At 48.5% G+C, this 18,911-nt stretch overlaps 1 protein-coding gene across 13 annotated transcripts in view; it reads left to right on the top strand.

Moving 5' to 3' along the window:
* The first annotated feature begins 8,749 nt into the window (after nucleotides 1-8,749).
* The window catches only part of ZC3H10 (zinc finger CCCH-type containing 10), a 34,951-nt gene continuing 24,789 nt past the window's right edge, over nucleotides 8,750-18,911 (top strand). For 4 of the 13 annotated variants that reach the window (XM_068123704.2, XM_068123700.2, XM_078782609.1 and 1 more), the window contains exon 1: nucleotides 8,947-9,092. The gene's annotated coding sequence lies outside the window, so the exon portion shown is untranslated. Of the gene's footprint in view, nucleotides 9,093-13,850; nucleotides 14,053-18,911 lie in introns of those variants that run through there. The other 9 variants (XM_068123687.2, XM_078782608.1, XM_068123689.2 and 6 more) reach the window with 9 other exon arrangements.

Genomic DNA, 18,911 nt, shown 5'->3' with positions numbered 1-18,911 from the left:
GGAAGGACTTCCGCGACTGGGCCAGGACATGCCTCACGTGCCAGCGCGCAAAGGTCCACCGCCACACCCAGGCACCGTTGGCCCCGTTTACGGTGCCCGAGCGGAGGTTCGACCACGTGCATGTCGACTTGGTGGGACCTCTGCCCCCCTCGCGAGGGTTCACCCACCTCCTCACCATGGTCGACCGCACCACACGGTGGCCGGAGGCTGTCCCATTGGTGGCGACGTCTGCGGCTGAGGTGGCGCAAGCCTTTATCGCCACTTGGGTTGCCCGGTTCGGTGCCCCCTCGGAAATCTCGTCCGACCGCGGCCCCCAGTTCACCTCGGAGCTCTGGGCCGCGGTGGCGCAAGGGCTCGGGGTGAAACTACACCACACCACGGCCTACCACCCCCAGGCCAATGGCCTGTGCGAGCGCTTTCATCGCTCCATGAAGGCCGCGCTCCGGGCCAGCCTCCGCGACGGCGGCTGGGTCGACAGGCTCCCCTGGGTCCTGCTGGGCCTCAGGACGGCGCCCAGGGACGACCTGCGCGCGTCCTCGGCGGAGCTGGTCTTCGGGCAACCACTGCGGGTACTGGGTGAATTTATCCCCGACTCCACGGCTCCTTGGTCCGCGGCGCAACAGCGCTCCGCCCTTCAGGAGACCGCCCGGAGTTTCGCCCCGGTGCCAACGACACACCACGGTTGCCCGCCTTCCCACGTCGCCCCGGAGCTTTGCACGGCAAAGTACGTGTTCATCCGGCACGACGCCCACCGGGCACCGCTACGGCCCCCGTACGACAGGCCCTTCCGCGTGCTGGAGACCGGGGACAAGTTTTTCACGGTCGACATCGGCGGTGCCCCGGATCGCATTTCCGTGGACCGCCTCAAGCCGGCCCACCGCGATCCGGACCACCCCCCGCCAGCAGCGCTGCCGCCGCGTCGAGGCCGCCCCCCGGCGGTCGGACGCCCGGCAGCCCTCAGCCCCGCCGGCCCGCTACTCCCCAGCCCTGCACCCATCGCCAGGGGGCGTTTCGGCCGGGTCATCCGGCTTCCCCGCAAACTCACCCTTCAGGTGCATGGGAATTCTGGGGGGGGGGGGGGGCGCATGTGGCGGGCACAAGGGGCAATAATTCCGCGCACCAGTGGGTGGCGCGAGCGCCCAGGCGGGGACCGATGGCACATGCCCCGCCCTTTGACCGATCGGCCACGCCCGGGGACTAGGCATGGCCTCGGCAGATATATGCGGGCTCTAAGCTCGAGCCCGCTCAGTGCTGCAGTTCGAGCTTTCGAAATAAAGACTCTTTTGTTTTAACAAACGCGTTGTGGCCTACCTCTTTGGCAAGCAAGTTGTGTGTGTGCAGCACCACACTTCACACTCATGTATTGTCTGTGTGCCAAGTTTGAACAACATTGGTGAATGCGAGTCGGTAAATGGTTGAGGACGTGGTCAATATCAGGTTTTTTTTACAACTAAAATGGCCGCTAGTCTACCAGTCGGCCATCTTTTATCATATTGCAAAATAAAGTGAGGTGCACTTAAACGCTGCTATGTGCTGTGCTTGTGCCAAGTTTGAACAAAATCGACAACCCGACAAGTAAATTTTATTATCGGGAACTTAGAATCATGAGGCACGGTCTGATCTTTTCAATGACCTGATCTAACATGTGATCGTATAATACAGATAATAACATGACCCCCAGGTGCTCCTGTAGTAAGCGGGTGTACTAGTTATGATAATACAGAGAAGGAAAAGTAATAATTTTGTGAAAAGGTCAAAGGTCAGCGTCACTAAAATCATCAATTTTTTTTTGGGGGGGGATACAAGATCGAGGCTCGTTTAAGAGCGAGCACATCAAACACATATTAGCACATAAAACACAAAAAAAATAAACGGACACGTAAAACAACAAGGGGAGGGGGAGACAAGATGGGGGGATAGAGAGAGGGAAGCACACAAGCCAAACAGTAGTGAACAGGGACGTCGGGAGATCTGTGGAAGGGAGAGGGTTGAGGGGGGGGGGGGAGGGGTACACGGTACAAAACAAATTGACACTACAAGGAATTTCAGGAATGAAGTCGGGGATTGAAAGATGTGGATTTCGGGTGCATTAACGGGGGTAGAAAAGATCAAGGTTTTGGATGGGGGAAGATGAGAGATGGTGGGGAACAGCTGTTTTGAAGACCTGGAGGGAGGAGTGGGATTGAAGAGAGTGAGGGAGTTTGTTCCAGATGCGGGAGAAAAGGGGAATGAAAGAGTGAAGGTGAGCAGAGAGCCTAGATTTTAGCAGTTTAACCATAAGAGGGTTGCAGGCAGATCTTGTGCGACCTGTAGGAATATTTGGGGGACAGAGCCCAGAGAGAGCTGGGGGGGCAAGGCCGGAGAGGAGTCGGTAGAAGACAGAAAGACCACCTACCTACCTGCCTGCAGGGAGTGAGTAAAAGGCCCTCAAAATCAGCTTCATCACGGGAGATTCCAATGATTCTGAAAGCTTTGGTTTCAACAGCGTGAAGTCGAGCTAGGTGTGAGGCAGGAGCACCAGCCCAGAGGGGAGAGCAGTATTCCATTGAGCTGCGGATGAAAGCCTTGTATGTGGTGAGGAGCTCAGGTGTGCCAAGGAAGGACTTCGCACGACGGAGGATGCCCAGTCAGGGACTGGCTTTGGAGGACAGTTTGTAAATGTGGTTTTCCCAGGAAAGATCATGGCAGATAGTGAGACCCAAAAGCTTGAGTGACAGAACTTCTTGGAGAGAATTGTTCAGAAAGTAGATGGGAGGGTTACCCAGACGGTCTTTTCGGAGGAGACATCGTAAGAGTGTGAGATTTGTCATGGATTGAAAGACATGTTCCACTTGTTTGCCCAGTCTGTGATTTTGTCCAGGTCTGCAGAGAGTGAGGAGGCTGCAGACTGCCGATCTGAGGGATGAGGTATGTAGCGGCAGATAGTGGAGTCTTCAGCAAAGAGATAGAGAGGATTTTCCAGAGAATCGGAGAGATCATTGATGAAGACCAGAAAAAGCACAGGGCCCAGAACACTGCCTTGGGGAACTACAGCCTGAACAGGAACAAAAACAGGCATTTTGAGGCAATTTTCCCTGCTAGAGCGGGGATTAGCCTTACGGGCCCCATCACAATCTTCTCAATTTTGCCCTGAACAGGAAGGGGAGATAAGAAAAATCCATTCAGGGCCACACGTTGACTACGACTAGAGAAGAAGTCCGCCAGCCATGCATGGAGATTTCCATGGATACCAAAGGAGAGTTTGGTGAGCAGAGCGGGGTGCCAGACCGTATTGATGGTACGTGATATGTCAAGGGAGACAGCTCTGATTTCCGGTTTGGCATTGAGGACCTCCATCCATTGTTGAGACAGCAGAAGCAACATGTCCAGAGTAGAATGACCTGGTCTGAAACCAAATTGATGATCAGAGATCAAGCCATTGGAGAAGAGGAAGGATTTGATATAAGATGCGATGATTGATTCCATGACTTTGCTGATAATTGGGAGAAGGCTGATTGGTCTGTAGTTGCAAGGATCTATTTTTTTTTTTACCTTTTTTGTGGAAGGCGGTGATGTTGGCTGATTTCCAAGCTGATGGCAGATGACCTTGACCAAAGGAGATTTGGATGATGACCATTGCTGCCGTGATCCAAGCGGCCGACAGGAAGAAGGTGGCTACTGTGATCTCATTGATCGGTAAGAGTACTTACACTACTTTGAAAGACTTGTGTCTCCCGAAAATACCTTCTGCTGAAACGTACGAGCAGTTGTGTGAAATGCTACGAAATCATTTCAAGCCGCGAGTATTAGAAGTGGCGGAAACTTATCGTTTTCACCGGACGAACCAGAGTGAAGACCAGAATGTCACGGACTATGCAAACAAGCTCAAACATTTGGCCGTCACTTGTAATTTCGGAAAGCACTTCGCACGTGCTTTACGTGACCGGTTTGTTGGAGGTGTCACAGCCGGTCCACCAAGAAAAAGTTACTTTCCGAGGACAGAACATTCGAACAAGCTTTGGCTGTGGCTGAGGAAACGGCTGAAATGGAAGTAAAACAATTAAACTATGGAGAGCCAGGGGTGTCGGGCTCTGTGGACTTTTCAACGTGTATAAAAAAAACAAAACGATTCGCATCGTGGTCCTCGTTTCAAGGATCGGTCGGAAAAAAACGACCCTACCGTTTCCAAAGGAAAAACGCTGCCACAGATGTGGCTCCACTGGCTGATACATACAAACATGCTCGTACCATCTGCGGATACTGCCGACGTGAGGGACATTTGGTTAAGGTGTGTTTGAAGAAACAGCAAAATGCAAAACGTTTTTTGAAACAAACCCATCATGTTATGGTTTCGAGCGATGATTCAGAGGACGAGCTGGATACGGTGCATTTAATGCATATCAGCTCTACATCTGTTTCAAAAAACACGACTCCTCACTACCAATCGAAATCTCCATCGACGGAACAGAGATTCCGATGGAAATTGAAACGGGAAGTTCAGTTACTCCACTAAACAGTCGTGATTTTCAACGTCTGTCTGGTGACATCAATACCTTGAAACCAACTACAATATTACTGAAGAGCTACATGGGTGATGTCATCAAATGCTTTGGTGAGAAAGAAATGTGTGTTCAAATTGGGGAGCAACGTGGTTTTGTTGCAGTGCGTGTGGTCGATGGAGCAGGAGCTTCATTACTGGGTAGAGATATTATTTCAAAATTTTCCCTTCCTTGGAAAAATATTTTCAATGTTGCCGGTCCCATTACCACTGATGACATCGTCAAGCAACACCCCAAGTTGTTTGAAAACAACGCCTTGGGGAGGTTGAGAGGGGTACAGGTTACGCTGAAGATGCGGGACGATGATCCAGTATTCATGAAAGTTAGAACTGTTCCGTTTGCCATCCGTGAAAGGGTTGACCAGGCTTTGGACAAGCTTGAAAAGGATGGGGTCATTGAGAAAGTTCGGTACTCAGAATGGGCCTCGCCCATTGTGCCGGTCATTAAACCAGATGGCCAGTTGCGGATTTGTGGTGATTATTCGGGCACCATAAACAAATATTCCGAATTGGAACAATACCCAGTACCTACGCTGGAAGAACTGTTGCACAAACTAGTTGGTGGGAAGAAGTATACGAAGCTTAATTTGTCCCAAGCTTACCATCAATTAGAGTTGGCCCCTGGGAGCAGAAAGTATACTACGGTAAATGCACACTGAGGCCTGTACCAGTACCGAAGGCTCTCATTTGGGGTAAACACAGCCGTTCAAGTTTTCCAACGTACCATGGAGAATTTGCTAAAAGACCTTCCCGGGTGCTGCGTGTACATTGATGATATCCTGGTGACGGGAGACAGTGATGACAACCATTTAAAACACCTTCACAGGGTTTTGAAAAGGCTGGAGGAAAACGGAATAACGTTAAAACGTGACAAGTTCCACCTCATGCTGGACGAGATTGAGTATGTTGGATTTGTTATTTCGGCTGCGGGGGTATTCCCGACAAAACAGAAGCTTAAAGCTATACAACAGGCAGGGGTTCCTGAAAATGTGGGTGAATTAGTCATTCATTGGCCTCGCAAATTTCCTTCGTCGTTTTGTTCCAGATTTTGCCAAAATCATGTCTCCTTTGTACAAGCTACTAAAAAGGGAGGTGAAATGGAAATGGCGAAAGGCCGAGGGTAACTCATTTGAAAAAATTAATGCTGCTTTGTGCTCCAGTCACGTACTACGTCATTACAACCCTCATGCCTGCTTGGTCCTTCAGGCGGACGCATCCTCCGTGGGTGTAGGGGCAGTCCTACTTCAACCCAGTCCAGAGGGTGAGTTAGAGCCGGTGGCCTACGCATCGAGAACTCTGAATGATGCGGAAAAAAAATTACTCCCGTATTGAGAAGGTGTCTTTCGGAATTGTTTTTGGAGTGACAAAGTTTCGGCAATACCTCCTGGGGAGACATTTCACGCTAATGACAGATCATAAGCCTCTGATAACTCTGTTTAACGAGCACAAACCCGTGTCACAGTTAGCGTCAGCAAGGATAAAGAGATGGTCCTTACTGTTGGCAGCTTACGACAACATACAGTTCATCACAGGCAAGAAAAACGTTTATGCAGATTTCCTCTCAAGAAAACCCGTACCGGGTCATCCTACAAAGCCTGAACGAGTCACTATGGAGGTACTTCTGGTGAAAAATGATGAAATTGTGAATGCCGCTATCGTCGCGGCTGAAACAAAGAAGGATGCAGTTCTCTGCAAGGTACTTAATTTCACAAAACATGGTTGGAATGAGAATCCGGAGGAGGTGATTCGGCCTTATCACAACAAAAGGCTGGAACTTTCTGTGGGAGACGATATTGTACTGTGGAACTCTCGGGTGGTTATTCCCACATCACTTCGGCAGATTCTACTCACTGATTTACATGCTGAACATTCAGGCATGGTAAAAATGAAACAAATGGCCAGGAGATACCTGTGGTGGCCAAAATCGACTAGGATATTGAAAGCACCATGAAATCGTGTGTAATGTGTCAGGAGAATGCGAAGGCTCCACCGGGGAGCCAGCCCGCATCGTGGTCTTGGCCTGCCGGTCCCTGGTAATGACTTCATCTCGACCTGGCGGGCCCTTTTAAAGGGAAAATGTTTTTGGTTCTGGTGGACGCTTATTCAAAGTACTTAGAAGTAATTCCCTTGGTGAACACTACTGTCACGACCATTATTCAAAGCCTCCGACATGTTTTCAGTGTTTTTGGTCTGCCGGAACACCTTGTGACTGATAACGGCAGCCAATTTACCAGCGCCGAGTTCAAAGAGTTTCTTATGACCAATGACATGAAACATACCCTGATGGCCACAGGACACCCTGCTACGAATGGTTTGGCAGAACGTTATGTCGGTCATTTTAAGGAGAAAATGAAAAAAATTGGAGATACCGGAGAGTTGATACAAACCAAACTGGACAGATTCCTGTTGACATACAGGGCCAGGCCTACCTCGTTTGGGAAATCACCTTCAGAAGTGTTAATGAACAGACAACCAAGAATAAGGCAGAGTGCTCTTAGAGCTAACCAAACCAAACAACAAGTGAAGGTGTTCCAAGAGAACCTCGGACATGTCCCAAAGTTCCAGCTAGGCCATCTCGTGTTTGCGCGAAATTTTGGAAAAGGTCCAAGCTGGGTTCCTGGGACTATCTATCGGGTCATTAGCCCAAGAAATTATGATGTGCGAGTAAACGGGTTGGTGTGTAAGAGATATGAAGAACAACTACGTCCTGAGAATGTGACCACCCCTTCATGTTTACAACCCGGTAGTGAAATGGGGGGCCCTGACCAATTCCCAGTGTCGCTTTCTGGACCCTTGTCTCCAACTAGTCTTGTTGGGAACTTGGGAAGGGGAGTCAGGAAATATCTATTCCATTTACGCATGCGCAGAAGGGAGAAAATGCCGGAAAAAAAACCTCGTGATTCTCGTTCCTGTTCCTGTTCCTGTTGCTGTTTGCTGAATCTACGGACACGATAGTTACCATCCGCACAAAGCCGCTTTTATCCAACCCAAGGTGAGTGGGAAGTTTCATAAATTTCTCAATGCAATTATCTATCTATAATTCCAGTAATCTCTGTGTGTTTGTTTGTTTGTACGTTTGTCTGTGACCGCTGTTTCTCGACAACCACGGGTCCGATATACTTTAAACTTGCCAGGTATATTGCTGGGGACCCGAGGATGTGCCTTTTCAAGGTTTCATATTAATCGGACAATTACTTACCGAGCTATGTCCAAAAAACGATTCAACCAATCAGAGAGCAGCGAGCTATCGCGTGTGCCGAACGTGGCGGACACACTCTGCCTCGGATGGCACATTTGAGAGCGTATTCATTTATTTCCCGTCGGCAAACTATGTTGGCGCTATGTTGGCGTTAAACGATGTTTTAAAACTAATTAAAACCCCGGGGGGATTGTCACTGTACTCGCAAGCCGTTCGTTCGCCGTTCGCTTTGGCGTTGCGAATGGACCAAAACATTTCATGGACCAAACCATTTCATGTAAATAGAGGGGGGGATATAATTTTAGATATAGATATAGTACGGGCATGCCCTAGTAATTTAAATTTGCTATTTGTACGAATTGTTTCATATCCGCCCTTTCTCGAAGGCAGATTCGTCTGTATTGGTTATCACGTCAGTTTGGAATCTATATTAATACTATTAGTTTACATCGTGTTTTTTGTTGTTTGTTTTTTTACATTTTTTTGTTATATTAATGCTATTTGTATTAATTAATTTAATGTATTAATTTGTGATCGGAATGATTCTGCTTGGAATGAAAATAGAGTGAGATTTAGTTTAAAGCAGAGTGAGAAAATGACGTGCGGGTTTCCACCCGTGACATTCGCGGATTCGGCATTTGTAGTTTCGTCATTCGGCATATTTTGAAAACGATTCTGAAATCATATATTTAGAAACAAAATATTTTGCAACGCGAAATTTACAAGAAATGTGCATGTGCTAATTTGGATAGTAAATTGGCATGAGTTGCACATTTGTGAGCTGTACACTCGTGACGTCACGCGAATAGACGGAAGTAGCTCATTTGCATAACGGAAGTGAAAGCAGTTTGGTTTAAACAAACGATTATCCGGCTTATTATTCTCCCAACAGTTTTTTTGTGCTAAACGGGTCAGGGATATAATCTTAAAATATGTCATCAAAAAATTCGTGATAGTGTCCCTTTAAAGAGGTCATAACAGCCAAAGAACCACATGTTGGCAACCATAGCCTTAGCGCAGGCTTTGATGAACCTAATGTTATCGGAAAGCGTTGAGGTTCCTTGTAATGAAAGCGAATAATATAATTGAACAGCTCCTCGGACACAGAGTTTACTCGATTTGGGCAGAATGACAATCGGCGATGGTGCCCTGGGGGCGACTTGTAAAGGGCGATGGTGCCCTGGGGGCGACTTGTAAAAGTAAAACGATTGAGAAATGAGAATGTTCTTCCGCCATTTCTTGTTTCATCAAGAGACGGACACGGACGTTTTGACACAGGCGGGTCATCATCTGCTTTTGTGACGTGAAGTACCCTCGTCACAGATCTCCCGAAAAGACCGAGTTTGCACGTTTAAGGTTTGTAGTAGTTTTTGTAAACGATCTTGTTGCGCTTTCAGCGATAAAGGAGTAAAGCGATTGTTGCTTGTGCGAAGCCGCGGCCTTGGTGGCGTCGTTCGTTACATTTCATCTTCAGCTTTATGTTGTTTAAATAAACACGTCGTGAACTAAAATAACCATATTATTATTAGGTTCTTTACGAGAAACATAAAGTAAATGCAGGAGAGCGCAGTGCCAGTGAGGAGCATCGAGCATGCGCAATGGTTGCCAACCTGAGGTTGTTCGGCCCTGCTCTTCTTTTCAAACGCGAGGTACCGGGTCTTTGGTAGGTAGTTGACGTTGTAGCGGAGACTCAAACCATCACACCACGGAGTCGAGTTTAAGCTTCAGTGAAGTATTTATTATATTATATTATATTGAACTCTGGTAAATATTGAGACATACCTGCATGTTTTACTGTTTTATTTGCTTCTCTATTTTAAATTTGCTCTCTTGGAGTTGGACATTGTGAGAAGCTCACCATCTTTACCACACTCTGTGGTGGTCTGCTCTTCAGGCCCGCGTGTACATCTACCCTCCCACCCTTACTCCCACACCCGTGTGTATTTCTCCCCCCCTGTGCATCCCGTTCGTATCCCCCCCCTGTGCATCCCGTTCGTATCCCCCCCCCCCCTGTGCATCCCGTTCGTATCCCCCCCCCTGTGCATCCCGTTCGTATCCCCCCCCCCCTGTGCATCCCCCCCCCTGTGCACCCCCCCCTGTGCATCCCCCCCCCCTGTGCATCCCCCGCCCCCTGTGCATCCCCCGCCCCCTGTGCATCCCCCGCCCCCTGTGCATCCCCCGCCCCCTGTGCATCCCCCGCCCCCTGTGCATCCCCCGCCCCCTGTGCATCCCCCCCTGTGCATCCCCCCCTGTGCATCCCCCCCTGTGCATCCCCCCCTGTGCATCCCCCCCTGTGCATCCCCCCCTGTGCATCCCCCCCTGTGCATCCCCCCCTGTGCATCCCCCCCTGTGCATCCCCCCCTGTGCATCCCCCCCTGTGCATCCCCCCCTGTGCATCCCCCCCTGTGCATCCCCCCCTGTGCATCCCCCCCTGTGCATCCCCCCCTGTGCATCCCCCCCTGTGCATCCCCCCCTGTGCATCCCCCCCTGTGCATCCCCCCCTGTGCATCCCCCCCTGTGCATCCCCCCCTGTGCATCCCCCCCTGTGCATCCCCCCCTGTGCATCCCCCCCTGTGCATCCCCCCCTGTGCATCCCCCCCTGTGCATCCCCCCCTGTGCATCCCCCCCTGTGCATCCCCCCCTGTGCATCCCCCCCTGTGCATCCCCCCCTGTGCATCCCCCCCTGTGCATCCCCCCCTGTGCATCCCCCCCTGTGCATCCCCCCCTGTGCATCCCCCCCTGTGCATCCCCCCTGTGCATCCCCCCCTGTGCATCCCCCCCTGTGCATCCCCCCCTGTGCATCCCCCCCTGTGCATCCCCCCCTGTGCATCCCCCCCTGTGCATCCCCCCCTGTGCATCCCCCCCTGTGCATCCCCCCCTGTGCATCCCCCCCTGTGCATCCCCCCCTGTGCATCCCCCCCTGTGCATCCCCCCTGTGCATCCCCCCCTGTGCATCCCCCCCTGTGCATCCCCCCCTGTGCATCCCCCCCTGTGCATCCCCCCCTGTGCATCCCCCCTGTGCATCCCCCCCTGTGCATCCCCCCCTGTGCATCCCCCCCTGTGCATCCCCCCCTGTGCATCCCCCCCTGTGCATCCCCCCCTGTGCATCCCCCCCTGTGCATCCCCCCCTGTGCATCCCCCCTGTGCATCCCCCCCTGTGCATCCCCCCCTGTGCATCCCCCCCTGTGCATCCCCCCCTGTGCATCCCCCCCTGTGCATCCCCCCCTGTGCATCCCCCCCTGTGCATCCCCCCCTGTGCATCCCCCCCTGTGCATCCCCCCCTGTGCATCCCCCCCTGTGCATCCCCCCCTGTGCATCCCCCCCCTGTGCATCCCCCCCTGTGCATCCCCCCCCTGTGCATCCCCCCCCTGTGCATCCCCCCCTGTGCATCCCCCCCTGTGCATCCCCCCCTGTGCATCCCCCCTGCATCCCCCTGTGCATCCCCCCCTGTGCATCCCCCCCTGTGCATCCCCCCCCCTGTGCATCCCCCCCCTGTGCATCCCCCCCTGTGCATCCCCCCCTGTGCATCCCCCCCTGTGCATCCCCCCCTGTGCATCCCCCCCTGTGCATCCCCCCCTGTGCATCCCCCCCTGTGCATCCCCCCCTGTGCATCCCCCCCCTGTGCATCCCCCCCCTGTGCATCCCCCCCTGTGCATCCCCCCCCCTGTGCATCCCCCCCTGTGCATCCCCCCCCTGTGCATCCCCCCCTGTGCATCCCCCCCTGTGCATCCCCCCCCCTGTGCATCCCCCCCCTGTGCATCCCCCCCCCTGTGCATCCCCCCCCTTGTGCATCCCCCCCCTTGTGCATCCCCCCCCTTGTGCATCCCCCCCCCTGTGCATCCCCCCCCCTGTGCATCCCCCCCCCCTGTGCATCCCCCCCCCTGTGCATCCCCTCCCCTGTGCATCCCCCCCCCTGTGCATCCCCTCCCCCCTGTGCATCCCCTCCCCTGTGCATCCCCCCCCCTGTGCATCCCCTCCCCCCTGTGCATCCCCTCCCCTGTGCATCCCCTCCCCTGTGCATCCCCCCCCCCTGTGCATCCCCCACCCCTGTGCATCCCCCACCCCTGTGCATCCCCCACCCCTGTGCATCCCCCCCATGCATCCCCCCCCGTGCATCCCGTGCGTACCCCCCCCCCCCCGTGCATCCCGTGCGTACCCCCCCCGTGCATCCCGTGCGTACCCCCCCCCCGTGCATCCCGTGCGTACCCCCCCCCTCCCGTGCGTACCCTGTCCCCGTGCATCCCGTGCGTTTCCCCCCCCCACCCCCCGTGCATCCCGTGCGTACCCCCCCCCCCCCCGTGCATCCCGTGCGTACCCCCCCCCCCCGTGCATCCCGTGCGTACCCCCCCCCTTGTGTATCCCTATCCCTCTCCCTCTCCCCCCCTCCCCCCCACGCCTTCCGAATGTATCTCTCCCCGCCCCCACACGTGTATCCCCCCCTCCCCCATGCCGCTGCATCATCACACAGATACACTTGTTAGGTATTCCTATACATTGCATGTAGATTGTAGAGGAATACCTATTATTATTCCCAGAGTTTTCATGGAAAAAATTGAGTCATGACTCATTCTAAAGAACTCTGAATTGGGACCAAAAATTATGTTTATTTAGGATATTAAAAGTGCTAACATTACGTGGTTTTAATTTGACATATAGAACCCTTGATGCCTTGAATATCATATTTCATGTCCGTGACTTGTGAAAAAAAATTCAGAATCCCCAAAAATTAGACGTCATAGGTTACATGGTTCGGTCGCCATATTGTTTTCCATGAAAAACACTAAAAACCCCTTTTCTCCGAAACGGCTGAACAGATTGAGCCCAAAGTTTGCACGCATTATCGCATACCTATGACAAAGAAATAGTTCAGCGACCATGACGTCATAGGTCACATGGTTTAGGAGTTATGACGTTTTTAAGCATAAACTTTAAAACCTATCTCCTCCCTCATTTTTGAAGATGTCGAGTGGAAACGTTACACAAATGTGCCCCATGTCGGGAAGTTTGTGTCGTTACACAAACTTCAAATTTGGGAAGTTTTGATTTGTCACATGTTTTGGCCGCAATTAATTAATTGAACGAAAATCTTAAAAACCTTCTCTCTTGAACCGCTGCATTGATTGACCTGAAACTTTATTGTAATGTAGCTGTCAAAAGGAAAAAGCGTTTTAAATTTCAACATGATTGGTTGTACGGTCTGGAAGCCATAATTTATTGTTGAGAGAAGAAGAAACTCTACATTTTTTTCTTCTCTGGCCATGTGAATGATTTGTGCCACTGCCATTTTTCAGATTTATTTCCTTTAAAAATCACTTTCTCTGCTGTCGTTGGACCGATTGACAGGAAATTTTCACCATTGGAGCGCCTCAGCCTGTATAATCTTGAATGGTAATTATGACGTCATAGGTCATGTCGTACGGCCGCCATATTGAAAACCCCAAAAAAACTTTGCACCTCTTATCTCCAAAAGCTCTGCATAGAAAAAATTGGGACATGGCTCATTATAAAGAACTCTGCATGTGGAATAACAGATGTTAATGATGATGTCATCGGTGCCTCCATTATGACGTCATAATTCGACAAGTACAAAACTTCATCCAATCAAGATGAAATTTCTTGAGCATCACCCAGGGCTAAATTGGTGGAGAAAGAAAATAATGACGTCACGTGGTTCAGTCGCCAGATTTGTTTTAACACAAAAGCCTTTAAAAAAAACATGGATAACACGTCCTGGTGAGGATCTGCAATCTCCGATTGCTCTTTCTAGTTAGAATTTGCTTTTTATAGCCAATATGGCCACCAAACTACGTCACCAACGACGGTTGTTTTTTGCAAACTTTTATCGCTATGGATAGGCAATCATATTTGTAAAATTTTGCATTGATCCGTTGAGCTGTTCTCGAGTAGATTTTTTAAGTTTATGACCTCATAGGCAATGGCAGCCAATGCAAGTCAAAATTGCAAAAAGAAAATTTGTGATACACTACGTTGCATTGGTATCTATAAATCAGTTAAATTGATGCAGGTTGTTATGCTTCATCCAGTCAAATTAAATTTGTCAAACTTTCTGAATGCAAAATTTGGACTTGCAACTCTGTTGAGCCAACATTTCAGGGCCATCTCCATCTCTCAACGGGGCGGCTTGCAGTTTAATCTGTCACGGTACGTGGGACAAGGCTATTATATCTCTCCCACGGCATCTGCAAGCTTCATGGGATGCCCTGATTGGTCAACAGACAAACTCACCTTACCAAAGACTGATGTCACATGACGATTTTCAAGCTGCTTCTTCACTTCAACATCTGCCGTGAACAAGGTGAGTGGATTCTCGCCAAAACGTCGGCTCTACTGACTTGTAAGTCCAGCTTTTGCATTTTTAAACTTTTGCTGATGTAATCGGGTAAAGTTTCATAAAGCTTCCTTATAACGGTTTTCTCGGAATCGGCTCCACACTTTTAGTGAGAATAATAATGATCATCCTTCAAGAACAATCGGCTTCCAGTGGGAATCTCGCCGGAAGCCTAAAAGCTTACCTTTGCCAAAGGAATCAAAGCAGTAATCCTATTTCAAAGATGGAAAAATAATTAAACAACCAACGAAAAGTTGATGCGAACAGGCAAAGCTCACAAGAGGAAATGAAGGGCAAAAACGCTTCACATAGCAAATGGAATGACGTCAAGGATGATTCAGCATCATGCCCCCCCAACCCCTTCAAGTTGTGCAATCTCCATGGAGGACCTAAAATCATGATGATGAGGTAATTAGGCAACAAAACTATGGTAATTTGAAGAATTAAACTTTTCCCTCCAACCTGAATGAACGTTTTCACATTTAAACCACTGAATTATTTGTAACTGAATTATGAATACAAGGAGGCTCGTTCAAAGAAAAAAAAATTATATAACATAGTTATAGCACAACAAAAATCATGCCACGTCGGTCACCTGGACCCAGCCCTGCATCAAAGGGTTCTCCAGGATGGACGCACACGTTCTTCCAATATCTCCCTCCGAGTTAAACTTCGAAAGTTCAGACTTGACTGCACCACTCTACTCTCATTGTTCGCTTCTCCCATCTATGGAACATCCTTTCTCCCTCTTCTTTCCAGCACGTCAATCAGGCAGTGCATCACCATCTCGTATCATCCTCCATCCTGACACATGATTTTTATTACCCCCATTCACCCTTCCTAACCCAACCCTCTTGCTCCTTTTTGTGTGTGCTTTCTTACTGTTTCTTCTTTTACTGTTTGTTTATTCCCTTGTTAATTGTATCCAATTGTTGCCCTGCTACCACATTATCTATTTATCCTTGCTCTTCCATGAGCCTCGCTCTTGTATAGGAAAAAACAAATTAAGTTTTCCAATATTTTTTAAGGAAAGGCATCCAAACATAAGTTAGATTCAGCAGGTCTGCTGAATTGTTTCCAAACCAGTGTGTCTTTGCTTGATCTTCAAGAACTTGCTCTGTGTGCGTTTGCTCTATTGGTGTTGGTTAGCCTGGTGTTGGCTTAGCGGTTAGGGTGCCGGCTTGGGATCCTAGGATCCTGGGCTCGAATCCCGGTCAATCGCTAAATTAACGCCAGGGGGGTTGACTCAGCCTGTCATCCTTCCGAGGTCGGCAAATTGAGTACCAGCTTGCTGGGATGAATTATCCTGGTGTGTACCCCGATTTAGAATAGGTACACCGTATCCCTGCGCATCGTAAGAGCATGACCAAGGGTTGGCGTCAGGAAGGGCATCCGGCCATAAAAACATTGCCTCAAACAGGGAACCATGATTGTCATGGGACCCGCAAGGCTAACCCCCGCTCTAGCGGGGAAAATGGCCTTAAAACGATCATTCATTCATTCATATTCATCAAAATGTCAAATCAATGATGGTGCAAAGATGGAGAAGCTCGCAGAAGAAAGACACCGTCCTTTTCCACCACCAGCACTGCATTTCCAAACTTAAGTGCAATCTTCGGCAGGAGTGCTTCCTCTAGCAGTGCAAATGAATGTTGGCATTCCTTAGCAGTAATGCTTCAGGAAAGGTTTAGTTGGTCTTAGATTATTTAGATACTCTTAAATTCAAGAGATGGGTATCAACTTATCAACCAATAATGGAAGCAGTAAAGCTAAGTTCTGACAGCCATCTGCGACTGCATTGGTAGCTGGCATGTGACGAATGAGAAGAAGTGGGAACTGAACTTCCTCCACCCACATTGACCTTCCTTTGTACCCTCACCGCTTTACCCTTTAAGCCCCCACCCACCTCCCTCCCTTGGGGTGACTCTCCTCAGCCAATAACTGAAGCTGGACAATCGTACAAGTTGTAAATGGAGAAAACACGGAAGACAGCCAAGTTACTGCAGGAATGACTGTAGATGTAAATGGTGAGATGATGACGTACAAAGGCCGAACTAAAATTGTGTTATAGATTTTGAACGCAAAGGAAGATAGCCAGTCCACTAAAGGAACAACTACAGAAGTAAATGGTGAGTCGATAATGTACAAAGGCCTAAATAAAATAGCATAATCTATTTTGGACACAACATGTTGACACCAGAACTGGTGGCGTGATGGTGTAGGTGTCTCCACTGAGTCTGGGTGGTTGATGGTTCAAACCCCGGCCGAGTCGTACCAAAGACTTTAAAAATGGTCTGTGCTGCTTCCTTGCTTAATGTTCATCATTTAAAAGGATAGAGTGCATATAAACAATCATAGGTTGGTAATAATAGCGCATGCTTTGATGGGTCTATTGGCCTCCTGCTTCGAATTTCCTTGTAAGGAAACTCATTAATTTAATTATTTATTAAGATGTGGTTTCATCTCGGAGTGGCTTCCAGGTGTTTAGACAATTGGCCTGAATGAAGTTAAACAACCCAGTTATACACAAGTGAAAGTTTCCTGGAACCCATGTGTCCAGCGTGGACTATTTGACTATTTTGGTGGGTAACAGGTTTATGTATTCGAGCTTTTTTGTTGGAGGGGTTGTGGGCCAGTTTAAATATCACATAAAGGACCATTTTATTATTAATTTTTGTTTTCCATGGAATATAATTTGTTCATTTCTTCAAGCACTTTTAAATGGTGCTGGAATCGCTTAATCGGAGAAGTGGAGAAGTGGAGATTTTCCACAATAATTAGTTAGTCAGGCCAGTGTAACCTCAACTTAAATTGCATTATATATATATATATATATCTGTGCAGTGTCTGTGTTGTCTTGTCACTCAACTACTCCCTCAAACTTTTGTGAAATCGTACCAAACTTCTGGTATGCACATATCTCTCCCGTCGGTTTGTCCTAAGGGTATTTTCTTTGAAAATGTTTCCTATTTATTTATCTATTTTGGAATTTTTTGGGGAATTTTTTTTTTTCCAACTTAAGTTTTCAACTTCAATTGTTTATAAAAGGTAATATCACGTATATTACAAATACATTTGTGCAAAATAATTGTTTGAATTATGATTGGTTTAAACCATGACAAAACGGCAACTCGGGTAGTCATTTATCTATATATCGACACATCTGGGGAGTGTCTGTGTTGTCACTTAACTACTCCCTCAAACTTTTGTTTCCGTGGTTGTGAAGTGTTTTTAATAACGTGGTGGTGGTTTTGAATCACGTGGTGGTGAGGTATTTTGAATCACGTGGTGGTGAGGTATTTTGAATTATGTGGTGGTGAGTTGTTTTTTATTACGTGGTGGTGAGGTGTTTTGAATTACTTGATGGTGGGGTGTTTTGAATTATGTGGTGGTGAGGTGTTTTTAAATCACATGGTGGTGAGGTATTTATAATGATGTGGTGGTGAGGTGTTTTTAATGATGTGGTGGTGAGGTGTTTTGAATTATTTGGTGGTGAGGTGTTTTGAATTACTTGATGGTGGGGTGTTTTGAATTACTTGGTGGTGAGGTGTTTGAATTACTTGGTGGTGGGAAGGTGTTTTGAATTACATGGTGGTGAGTTGTTTTGAATGACATGATGAGGTGTTTTGAATTACGTGGTGGTGAGGTGTTTTAACTTACGTGGGGGTGAGGTGTTTAAAATTACTTGTGGGTGAGGTGTTTTAAATTACTTCGTGGTGAGGTGTTTTAAATTACTTGGTGGTGAGGTGTTTTAAATTAGGTGGGTGTGAGGTGTTTTAAATTACGTGAGGGTGAGGTATTTTAAATTACATGGGGGTTAGGTATTTTAAATTACATGGGGGTGAGGTGTTTTGAATTACGTGGTGGTGAGGTGTTTTAAATTACTTGGTGGTGAGGTGTTTTAAATTACTTGGTGGTGAGGTGTTTTAAATTACTTGGTGGTGAGGTGTTTTAAATTAGGTGGGTGTGAGGTGTTTTAAATTATGTGAGGGTGAGGTATTTTAAATTACATGGGGGTGAGGTATTTTGAATTACATGGGGGTGAGGTATTTTGAATTACATGGGGGTGAGGTGTTTTGAATTACGTGGTGGTGAGGTGTTTTAAATTACGTGGTGGTGAGGTGTTTTAAATTACATGGTGGTGAGGTGTTTTAAATTACTTGGTGGTGAGGTGTTTTAAATTACTTGGTGGTGAGGTGTTTTAAATTACTTGGTGGTGAGGTGTTTTAAATTACTTGGTGGTGAGGTGTTTTAAATTACTTGGTGGTGAGGTGTTTTAAATTACGTGGTGGTGTGTTTTAAATTACGTGGTGGTGAGGTGTTTTAAATTACGTGGTGGTGAGGTGTTGTAAATTACTTGGTGGTGAGGTGCTTTAAATTAGGTGGGCATGAGGTGTTTTAAATTACATGGGGGTGAGGTGTTTTGAATTACGTGGTGAGGTGTTTTATAGATACATATATATTGTTACAGACGCGGTTTTGGATGTTAGTTTACCGAGCGGTTTGGTATGACCGCGTCTGCACAGTTTACCCGATTATACTCGAACGTTGGCCGAGTCGCGCTACGCTAAATCAATTGAGGAAAGGACACAACGGCTGGGTTAAATGACACGACACCAGGGGTACAGTTCTCAAGACCTCCGGAGGAGGTTATAATATTTGTATGCGGAACGTTGAGATTACAAGGACAAGAGGTACAGCATAGGAAGGTGGGCACTTAATCACGGTCTTATAGTAGCCCCGACAGACCACAGATAAACAGGACAAGACTGACTCACACAGGGATTGATGGCAAGGAAGGGCAGGTAGTCGATGGACAGCACAAG

This window comes from Myxine glutinosa, chromosome 7, assembly GCF_964187855.1.
Source record: "Myxine glutinosa chromosome 7, kmMyxGlut1.1, whole genome shotgun sequence".
Classification (NCBI taxonomy): Eukaryota; Metazoa; Chordata; class Myxini; order Myxiniformes; family Myxinidae; genus Myxine; species Myxine glutinosa.
Note: the sequence above shows the minus strand (reverse complement) of the source record. Positions and strands in the feature narration are given on the sequence as shown.